The sequence below is a fragment of the Armigeres subalbatus genome, unplaced genomic scaffold (genome assembly GCF_024139115.2).
Source record: "Armigeres subalbatus isolate Guangzhou_Male unplaced genomic scaffold, GZ_Asu_2 Contig921, whole genome shotgun sequence".
Taxonomy (NCBI): Eukaryota; Metazoa; Arthropoda; class Insecta; order Diptera; family Culicidae; genus Armigeres; species Armigeres subalbatus.
In genome coordinates this window covers 3,621-15,403 of record NW_026943724.1, presented here as the reverse complement: position 1 = coordinate 15,403, position 11,783 = coordinate 3,621, and the positions used below count along the sequence as shown (strand labels likewise).

At 38.9% G+C, this 11,783-nt stretch overlaps 1 long non-coding RNA gene across 1 annotated transcript; it reads left to right on the top strand.

The window, feature by feature from the left end:
* Window positions 1–5,207: 5,207 nt before the first annotated feature.
* Window positions 5,208–7,384, top strand: LOC134204819 (uncharacterized). Its single transcript, XR_009977991.1, has 4 exons — window positions 5,208–5,345; window positions 5,422–5,714; window positions 6,098–6,490; window positions 7,346–7,384. It is a non-coding gene; the product is annotated as an uncharacterized LOC134204819 (long non-coding RNA).
* Window positions 7,385–11,783: the final 4,399 nt, after the last annotated feature.

Here is an 11,783-nt window from a genome sequence, read left to right as displayed (position 1 = left end):
TCTACTCGCATTCACAAAATAAAATGCCTCGGATTCTTACTCGCTCCGGAATGAACAGAAAATGGAATGAACAAAATTTGTCTCGGAGTCGTGCTATGTATTCGCAGAGTGTGGTCCTCTATAGAATACCCAGACGTAGTCCTACGTCAACATGCCTCGGAGTTCTGCTCACTCCGGAATAAACAAAAATGCCTCGGAGTGCTTCACATTCACAAAGTGTACTCTTGTATAGAACACACAGACGTAGTCCTACGTCAATATTCGGCGTTCTACTCGCTTCAGAATAAACACGAAAATGCCTCGGAGTTCGGCTCGCATTCACAAAATAAAATGCCTCGGAGACCTGCTCGCTCCGGAATAAACAAAAAAATACCTCGGAAACCCGCTTGCTCCGGAATAAACAAAAAAAATGCCTCGGAAACCTGCTCGTTCCGGAATAAACAAAAAAAATGCATCGGAGACCTGCTCGCTCCGGAACAAACAAAAAATGCCTCGGAAACCTGCTCGTTCCGGAATAAACAAAAAAAAATGCCTCGAAGTTCGGCTCGCATTCACAAAATAAAATGCCTCGGAGACCTGCTCGCTCCGGAATAAACAAAAAAATACCTCGGAAACCCGCTTGTTCCGGAATAAACAAAAAAATGCCTCGGAAACCTGCTCGTTCCGGAATAAACAAAAAAAATGCCTCGGAGACCTGCTCGCTCCGGAATAAACAAAAAAATGCCTCGGAAACCTGCTCGTTCCGGAATAAACAAAAAAAAATGCCTCGGAGACCTGCTCGCTCCGGAATAAACAAAAAATGCCTCGGAAACCTGCTCGTTCCGGAATAAACAAAAAAAATGCTTCGGAGACCTGCTCGCTCCGGAATAAACAAAAAAAAATGCCTGGGAGACCTGCTCGTTCCGGTATCTTTTATTCGATCCTCGGGAGACCTGCTCGCTCCGGGATCATGTTTTAAAACACTCGAAGACCTGCTCGCTTCGGTTTTTTTCTATGATTTCGGAGACCTGCTCGCTCCGAAATCCACAACATAAAATGAGAGCATACTTACCATTTAGTAACTAGCACATTAATGGATGTGGCAAGCACCATTTTCATGCGCTAGTTACAAATATAAAAGCAAACACTATTTCTACCGACTGCGACATGTCGTATTCCAGCCGAAAACGGCTAAATGGAATCCGCCGTTGAAGAGCGGTGCGACTGTTCGTTTTAAAATTCGACAACAAACTGCCGGTGCAATCTTCGTCGTTGCTACTCAACCCGATGGCGCTACCAACACCATCTCACACTGCGGTGGCAGCAATGCGCTAGCATTGCCATACCCCGCCGCGTAACCTCTCCCAGCCCCTCACAAGCTACCGATTCATTGGCACACGCTTAAATTAAGCAAAGTTCGTCAGAAAATTCAATATGTTGCTCTCCATACTCTCAAATACTCAATCATGTACAGATTCTTTCACGATAGAGATCAGTATTAGCGCATATGCAAAATTGAGAATTCGAATCAAGTCTAATGTAAAACTTGCCACATTGTACGGTAAATTGGGGCACGCGAAATATGTGATTTCACGATTGGTATATTTGATTGCTTATGTTTAATGTACAATCCGCAATAGCAGAATCAATTCATAGTCTAGAATCACTTATACAAACTAAAATCATTAGCCGCTTGCTCTGAATACTACAACATTCTCTATCCCAAGGAGAAGATAACAAAGCTGGTGAAATGGTCATTGAGACAAAAGGGAGGTTATGGGGAAGGGGTTGTCTTTAGAAAACGAGCAATTCAGTGTAACTCCCAACCCCCCGGGCCAATTCAATCCAGATTGAATGATGAAATCATTCAACTCTATGATTAAAGATTATGATTAATGATTTATTAATTTTTGACAATGATGAATGATAAGGATTAACGATTAAATTATTTTTTGACAATAATTAACGATTATGAATAATGAAAAAAAAAACCCAGATTAATCCACCTAGCAGTGATGATGCCTTTCTCGTGCATTATAAAATATATTGAAAAAAATCACTTTAAAAAGGTCAAAAAAGCTCTTTGGGTGAATAGATCACATTTTTTCGATCATTTTTAATATTTTTGCCTTGCCACCATTCAAAAACAATTGTTTTTTGATTTTTTTTCCAAGGGGGACCTGTGGGAAAAAACAATGATTTTTCAATAATTCCGAAAAGCAATGATCGGGCCCATTTTCAATAGCAAACAATTCCGCGTCGAATGAAACTTGTTGCGAGAAAATCGGTTAATGCTAAGTTCGATAACGTGTGTCTACAAAATTTGTACAAATACACATACATACACAAAAACAGACATCACCACAGTTTGTCGAGCTGAGTCGATCGGTATACATATAACACTATGAGTCTCCGGACCTACTATCAAAAGTTCTATTTGGAGCAATCATATAACCTTTTGGTATAACTTTTATGTACGAGAAAGGAAAAAATGCATATGGTACAAATATGCGATCGTGGGTAAATAGTAAAATAATTAGCGCAGCGGCACGTTTTAAAAAATACATTATAAAATACAATATGGATTAACTGTCCAGACAGCGCGTCTACAATTGTTTTAGGGCCGATTCCCACGTAGTGTTTTTTCACCAATGTAATATTAAAGTTCAATAAAACTAGTTGTATGTCATACATTGATTTTGCATACCTTTGTGTAATAATTGTACAAGTAAATTTGTGAAAATTAACAACACAATTCACATAAATATCAATGGAAAAAAGCCGCATAATATGGAAATAATGAGGTGTATGAAAACGAACGTTTTGTTCAAATCACCCAAATGCCCAAACTACACCATCATTCCACCCAAACCACCCAACCCAATAAGCAGTTAGCCTCAATGACACGCCTCTTCTTTCCTTCCAAAGCATGAAACAAAATGGCAGCAAACGTAACGAGCGCACGAGAAAGCATGTACGAATGCGATTTTTATTTCCAACGATGAAATTTTTACAACTGTGTTGATGCGAGCGGATAAAGTCATCGGCTTCGGTCTCTATAGCGCGTGTGTTAGTTTTCGTGTTCCACATTTGAAGCTTTGGAAAGCTTTGCTTGAGAGGTTAGCATCATCAATAAAGCACGAAAGAAGCAACACAAACTTTAATGCTGTCAGTATACACGGTGCGAAATTTATTCATTGAATGTGGAAATGCTACACACTTAATTTGTTTTACTCAATATTGTGCGGTTACTTGCTGAGTTTTTTACTTTATTAAACTGTTTTTTTAATCTACAGATTATATTCAACACCATACTTGCTAAATGGACACGGTCGGTTAAAGTGGCTGGTCCTTATTGCCTGATTTTCTCAAAATTGCACGCGGCGAACCTTTCATGAAAGGTACCGCCGCGCTTTCTGCACCCCGTTTACTTGATTCTTATGGATGAATAGCATTGCGGTGTATCGTTTGTCGCGGCCGTATTATGCATCTCGAGAAAATATAGAATACTGCGGCGTCCTGCTGGCTGCTTCTTAGGTAATCGCAACAGTCACTAAACACGACAGAGTCAATAAAAATCTTACCCACCGTATGCACTTGTCATGATAAACACTCTCCATGTACTCAGTGACTCCGGTTGCCTCTCACTAATACAATCGAGTACTGCTGTCATTTGGCGAAAAGCACGTGGTTTTGTTTTGAGAGGGAAAATTTTCCCTATCTTTTAACCCGGCGGCTATCTTGACGTCTACCTTCGCAGTCGAGCCTGCGAGAGTAAGACCGCCGCGAAAGTCTAGAAAAAGATAAGCGCGACAATACCTTTCGACAGTCATTCGCCGCGTGAAGTTTTGTGCAAGTACCCATTTGGGAACATTACAAACGCCGCGCAGTGTATCATATCCAGAAAATCTGACAATAAAGTGTTCGTGAAAGTAGTCGTTAGATTATTCGCTGTTGGTTTGAGCGAGACAGAGTATATGACAAAAAAATCAACTATCAACTTGCGGTTTTTGGTTCGAAATGAACGTTTGTCAGCAATGGAATAATCCATCTAGATTTTCTACTAGATGGCTTTTTGTTGTACTATAAATCTCGCATAACTTTTCAAAAGGGCCTAAGTAGCATTTTTTTAATGAATTAATTTGAGTACTGCAATCAACAGACCAACATGAAAACTATTGATTGCAATATTCAAATTAATTCATGAAAAAAATGTTACTTAGGTGCTTTTGAAAAGTGAAAGAGAGAATTCATGAAAAAATGTTACTTAGGTCCTTTTGAAAAGTTATGCGAGAAATGTAATAGAAATGCATGAAGCCAAATAGGACTTTTTGGGAACTTGTAAGTGTTCTTATTGTTAAGTTGACTTTTTGTCAATTTATTGGTCAATACTTAAAAGGTGCTGTAAAAAGAAAAGTGCATACTTAGGTTTTCCAAATCTGATGCAGACTATCTTTTGAAAAGGGTCAAACTTGTTTTTACTGATTTTTTCAAATGGATATAATCGATAAACGACGCATCCTACAAAAGTGTTGTATGGGTGACTGTCGCAAAATCATTCAAACTTTCTAATAAAACTTTTGAAAAACTCTAAATAGAACCCTACACTAAAAATCAATTTAAAAATAAAAGTCAATTTGCAAAAAAACGCTCTTTTTGATTTGGAAGAAATTTTGTCTCAAGATAGGTGATTATATTCCCTACCAACCGTCCATACATCGCAAGCCAGGCACTTTTAAGGGAAAAAGTTTTCTAACAAAAACTTTTTCTTGACGGAATTGATTTTTTCAGTGTCTTTAAGGGTGGATTTAACATATGTATACATATATACTCATATTAAGTATTCCTGTACAGTCAGGCAGAGTACAATGTTTTGGTCGTAACTGGTCGCAACTAAAGAAGCTAATAATGGAATATAATATTTTTTGAAGATATAAACCCTTTTAATATTACTCTTAATTTAAAAACAAACTATATTTAGTGACTAAATTAGACAATGTATCATAAAAATAGATTTGCTTGGGGTTCTATAACCAGGAACTAATAACCGGGACGTGTGAGTCCCGAAGAACCGATTAAAATTCGTGCAACGCAGATGAGCTCACGAGACCAGCACCGCCAGCGGCGCTCGTGTATTTTACTCACATTTTGGTAAACTTATTTGAAAGTGTTTCTGGGAAGTGTAGACTTTTTTGCTGTGAGTTTTGACATGAGTTTCTTAACCTCAACAGTGTTTATGTTTTTATTCATATACGCGGCCTAATTTATTTCAATCTCGTTTTTCTTTAATTTGTTATTTATAAATACCTAGTTCTCACAAAACATGTTCTGCAAAGCCGTATTTTTACAACTGTAACCGAAAAGTGGTAAGTGAATAACACATATTCTCGCCGCCTTAAATCTCGTTCAGAACTGTGCTTTTCTGCTACCTTTGTCCACCAGAATTCGTGGTAAAAATGCTCGTACAGCAAACATTCCTCAACGCCATGTAGGCCACCGAACGGGTCCCTTGAAATGCAGAGTTCCTTCAACGCCCACTTTTCTGTCAACTATTCGGAAAAAAACACAGCGGGTCACATGCTCAACATCTACCTCTTGGACTATTGCAGGAGTGTTTACTCCAGAAAAGCACTCCGAATTTAGTGCACTGTCTTCTCTACGGTTGCCAGTGATAAAGCTTCTAATTATGTATAGCTGTAAATTAATTTATAATGATGCTGGATACTGTCCTGGAGGTGAGTAGTTTCGTAGCATTTCAAAAATGTGATTCAGTGCCAATCATTTGAGAAACAGTGAATTATTCACTTGTCATAAGATGAGTTTGTACCTTCCCATTCAATTCCACCACTTGACGGTACCTTGACAGATACGTGTTTCGACCCCAACAGGAAGGTCGTCTTCAGTGTCTCGTACTTGACTCTACTTGTGTAGGAGACACTGAAGACGACCTTACAGTTGAGGTCGAAATGCGTATCCGTATCCGTCAAGGTACAATCAAGTGGTGGAATTAAATGGGAAGGTACAAACTCGTCTTATGACAAGTGAAGACATTCCACTAAAAAGCTCAAAATAATTTTCTTAACAGTGAAATTATTGTTTTTTATTATTATGTTTTCAGCTCAATTTTACTCATGAATTGGAGGAGAAACATACATAATAATGGAGCACAGAGTTCTAAGTTTGGAAGCATGTTTGGTTGCATTTCCAGATTTGAATATCTGATAAGCAATCGACTATCACCTAGCACCGTCTCATCGAGCATGTATGCGATCTGCTCCATTTACACCTCGGAGGTGATTATACGCTTCTAACTTCTGCAATGACTTCCTGTGCTATCTCGTATTCGCCAATGTGAAGCAGGAATTGCTGGTGAAGATAGTGGAGACGATGCTGTGAAGGTGGTGCTGGAGTTGGCGAACCTGGCCTCGTCGACGATTTTGCAGTTGATTTAATGAGGGACTGATTTTCGCTAAAAATGGGAGATATTATGCTGCATCCAGGATAAGGGAAAGTATGCTGCAGTGTAAAAATGTTATTTGGTGGGAGCTTTGCATAAAACGCATAAAATTAAAAAAAAAAACATTCGTTTTTTAGGGTGATTTTTGTTTTCAATTCCACGGAAAATATTTTTTAATGTCTGCAAAAAACTAAAATTATCTCGAGAAGTTATTCCAAATTTTCACTGAAATTCACTAGGAATTTTACCGGAAATCTTTTAAAAAGTAAAAGGAAGAATATTTTTGGATTTTATCGGATGATTGATTATTAATCGAGAAATTATACGAAATTTCTTCGGAATTACCTACGAAAGTATAAGGGGATGGGCTTTTGAAAATGTGACCATTTGGTCTACGTGGTCCCGTTGGAATCCCGAAAGTGTTCTCAAAAGAATTCAGGAATCCTGCAGGTTTCGCCGTCGGAATCCCGAAGGGTTTGCTGTTGGAATCTCGAAGGGTTTGCCGTCGGAATCCTGACAGAATTCCCATCGGAATCCTGGAAAGTATTCCCGTCCGAATCCGAAATACGAGACACTGAAGACGGCCGTACTGTTGAGGTCGAAAAACGTATCTGTCAAACGTACAATCAAGTGGTGAAATTAAATGATAATGATTAATGACGATAAGACCTGATAGCAATGATGGCAACCGCAGGGTGGCAAAATAAATCTCTGCACGAGGTGGCCTTATCGGGATGCAAATTACTGGCATATAAACTTATTTAATAAATTTTCTTTCTGTATTTTCGTTAATACTTTTTTCACAACTCACAACAACAATTTAAATTCCTTCTATTGAGGAAATAGGTTTGCCATTTTTTTTCAGTATAATATCAAACCAAAATATTTGATAAGTTTTTCTGTTTTCAGTTTGTTAATATATGGAGGAGGACCAACGCGCACTGGGAGTTTTCGAAAGGAAAATGCTGCGTACCATCTATGGTGGGGTGAAAATACAACGCCTGTTGTAGATAGCATTTAACTGTTTCAAATTTCATTTCCTATACATACTCCCATACATTTTATAACTCAACTAAAGATGCCCTAACATTACTAAAGATGCTGTTACTAAAGAAGCCCTAAAGAAATAGGTCTATTCAATTTTAAAAACGAATTCAGATTGCTTCCTAAATATATTTTAAAACGAAAGATTTTATACATACGTAGTTCCCTGTAGTTCCACCTGGCCAAGTGGTGAAAATGATGGTCGCCTGAGAGTTTAGCCGGTTGCGGTAAGATCTGTCGCATGGCGTGTGTTTAGAATCTTAATAGAGCTTGATTGCGTCTATTCTCATAGTTCGAACATCGCATGCGTAGCACACAGTGCCTAAATACGGAAAAAGTCTGATGGTGTTATTTTCTAAAGTAACTATTTTCAATGCTTTATATACAGAGACATAAACTAGAGTTTAACGCTAACACAGAAAGACAAATTATAAACTGAGAATCAGAATCGTTCAATAACAGACAAAAATCAAGGACAAAACTACATATTTTCTTTTTTGGTACTCAACTTAATACTATTTAGGCATTTCGAAATATCGTACTAAGGATGATTGGCTTCGGTTGTTTGGGAAAAAAACGACGAGTTCTTTTTGCATAAAAAAAAACAAATCGACAATCAGAATTACATCGTATTACACTCAACCCTCTTTTTACGTCACTTATTGGGGGGACGTAAACCGAATGTGACGTAAAAAGAAATTTTGTTAAATTTCTTGTATTTTCCTTAATTTATTGATCGTGAGGATACTTTCAAACACATTCACTTGCGTCTTACATGAGGTATTGTAAGATCTCTCCAAATCCAGGAGATGTTATAAGATCTCCAAATTGTCCTGAGTTTGAATCAAATGGTCTACCGAATCAACCAAAGCCTTCAGGAAGTCCCCAGCCGTTATATCAACTCAATTATGTCCTCCGAGGATTTGTCTTTCACTATGCGTATCAAAACAAGACACATGAGGTGTTGTAAGATCTCCAAATTGTCCTGAAGTTTGAATCAAATGGTTCACTGAATCAACCAAGGCTTCTACGATGTCCAGGAGCCGTGGTGTTCACCCAATTGCTGGATTAGTTGATTGATTGGTGGTTGGTTACTTATTTGGTTGATTGGTTGCTTTACTTGATTGATTGGTTGTGGTTGATTAGTTGGTTGGTTGCTTGATTGGTTGGTCGTTTCGTTAATTGGTGTTGTTTAGTTGATTGGTTAATTAGTTGGTTGGTTGCTTGATTGGTTGGTTGGTTGCTTGATTGGTTGGTTGTTGCTTGATTGCTTGGTTGATTGCTACTTGATTTGTTAGTTGGTAGTATGGTTGATTGGTTGGTTTCTTAACAGGTTGATTGATTGGTTAGTAAGTTGGTTAGTTGATTAGTTGTTATGTTGGCTGCATGGTTGATTGATTAATGTTGATTGCTAGATTGGTTGGTTAGTTGATTGCTGGTTATTTAGTTGATTGGTTGTTTGATTGGTTATTGGTTGGTTGCCTGATTGGTTGATTAGCTGGTTGGTTGCTTGATTGCTTGGTTGATTGGTAGCTTGCTTGAATTGTTGGTTGATTGATTGTTGGTTGGTTGCTTCACAGGTTGATTGGTTAGTCAGCTGGTTAGTTGATTAGTTGTTTGGTTGGTTGCTTGCCGATTGGTTAATGTTGATTGGCAGCTTGTTTGAAACGGTTAGTTGATTGATTGGTTAGTTATTTGGTTGATGGGTTGGTTGGTTGCCGCTTGATTTGTTAGTCGGTATAATGGTTGATTGGTTGGTTGCTTCATTGTTGGTTGATTGATTGATTGGCTGGTAATTTGGTTGCTTGGTTGATTGGCTTGAAAATGGCTGGTTAGTTGATATGTTGTTTTCAGGGTTGCTTGGTTGGTTGATTATGCTGAGTCGTTGCTTGAATGGATTGGTAGCTTGTTTGAATGGCTGATTGCTGGATTATCCAATCAAGCAACCAATCAACTAAAATAACCAACCAAGCAACAACAAGCAACAATGAAGCAACCAGCCAACTATCAACGAGCCAACTAATCAACAGTTCTACCAACTAACAATTCAAGCAACAACCAACCAATCAATCAATCAACTAATCAACCAATCAAGAAACCAAAAAACAACTAATCAACCAATCAGCCGACCAACCATTCAATCAAACGATAAAGCAAACCCATCAACCAAATAAATCAAGGAAATGTAATTGTCGCTGAAAAATGGAAAAACAAGCGACAAAAGAGAATAGCGATAACTCTTTGTCCCCATCTGCAGAGGATAAAGACATTGTTGCGTTCCATTTTATTTGCAACAAACATGGAGAGGTAATTGTTGTGAACTTTTCAAATCTGCGATAACTTGTTTATTTTAGAAGTAAAAACGCAAAATCATGTCAACAGATTGTTAAGTTTATGTCTAATCTAAGGATACACTGATACTAATTTAACCAAAACATCATCGGAAACCGATCACTACTTCTCAAAATGCGTGACAGGCGATAATTGTCCTATTCTGTTGCAGTTTGGGGACAAACGCTTATTGCAGAGTTGAGTTTGTCCCAACATTTACAAGAGAGGATAATGTCGTTGGAAACATTGGCAATGTTGTTATTTTACATTCCCTGTAAAATAACTGCAAACTACCTGTTTACCAACCAACTAATCCAGCTATCAGCCATTCAAGCAAGCTACCAATCAATCAAGCAACGAATCAACTAACTCAACCAAATTCAAGCAAACCAACAAAACAACAATATATCAATCCAACCAGCCGACCAGCCAATCAACAACCAGTAAAGCTAAACTACAAACCCAATCAAAATTCGCTACTAAACAATCAATCAATCAACCAACAAATGAAGCAACCGTAACCAATCAATCATTCTACCAACTAACAAATCAAGCAGCAACCAACCAATCCTGTCCAGCAGGATTTCTGCAGCGGCTACGACGTCGAAGTTGTGGGATGTAATTCATCGTAGATTATCCTATGCCGTCAAACTCTGCGAAGCCAGCGACTCTGGTAAGTTCCATGGCACCAAGCTTCCATCCAATCGTGATCCTTTATTCTTCGCCCCAGGTCGTTGCCGATTGTATCGAGTCGTATATATCTTCTATGTCGTTCGTAATAGTTGCTTGTTAAAGGCGGCTTATTGAGCTCGCGCAAAACTCCCTTGTCCCGTCGGTGGGCCGTCGTGTCAGGGGCTGCTGTTTGAAGCGTCCCACCTAACACCAGGACTTGTTCCTGTAGCGCTTTGAGCGGCACACGGTCGCTTTAAGGGAGCCTCACTTGCGGATACACACGTGCAGCTTTTTTATAGAGGGTTAACAGGGTCTTACTGTCAAACCCTCACATCCTAGGCAGACGCTATAACTCGCAGATGGCCTTGGGAGGATCGTCAGCCCTTTGACAAAGTCCCCTACTGCCCCCTGACCAACCAACCCATCAACCAAATAACTAACCAACCAATCAACTAACCAATCAAGCAATCTAGCAATCAACTTATTAACCAATCAACCAAGCAAACCAACAAAACAACCAATCAACTAACCAACAAGCAAACCATCCAATCAACCAGTCAACCAACCAACTTCAACAAATGAAGTAACCAACCAACAATCAAGCAAACCAACCAATCAACCATACTACCAACTAACAAAATCAAGCGCAGCCAGGGCTGATAATAGTCATTCTCGTCGTATTAAGAAAGCGGCGGGAATTCTCTAGTCTTCTTCGTCATAACATTGCACGACGCCACACCTATCTGTTTTCTTCACGCCGTATGCGTACTACACGACGATATAGTCGCGCAGCCAAAAGTTAAGTGACGATTTTCGTCGTCACTTTCTTCACACAATTGATTGCACGTTATAGACGGTATCTGGCGTTTAAAAAACATAATGGCGTCAAAGTTCCAAATAAACAAATAGTATGAAATTTGTAAATATAAATGTATCGATAATATCTTGGTAACGCTTCATACGTTGCTTCCAAATTCATTATTACAAAGAATTAGTAAAAATCTTCGGCATGGCAGCTGCCGCTTGAAGAATAACGGTATGAAGTCTTCCAGTTCTTCGATGTCGTAAGGACGATTTGCCAGCACGACGAAAGCTAACGTCGCGCGCGCCATTGATGATGTGTAGCAGAAAACGAAGATAACGCAACTTCGTCGCTACTGTGGCATTTCAGTGCTATGACGATGACGAGATTACCGAAGCCCCTGCAAGCAGCAAACCAAACCAATCAAGTAAGCTTACCAATCCACCAAGCAAATCAAACAACTAACCAAATCCAACCAACTAATCAACCACCAAGCTA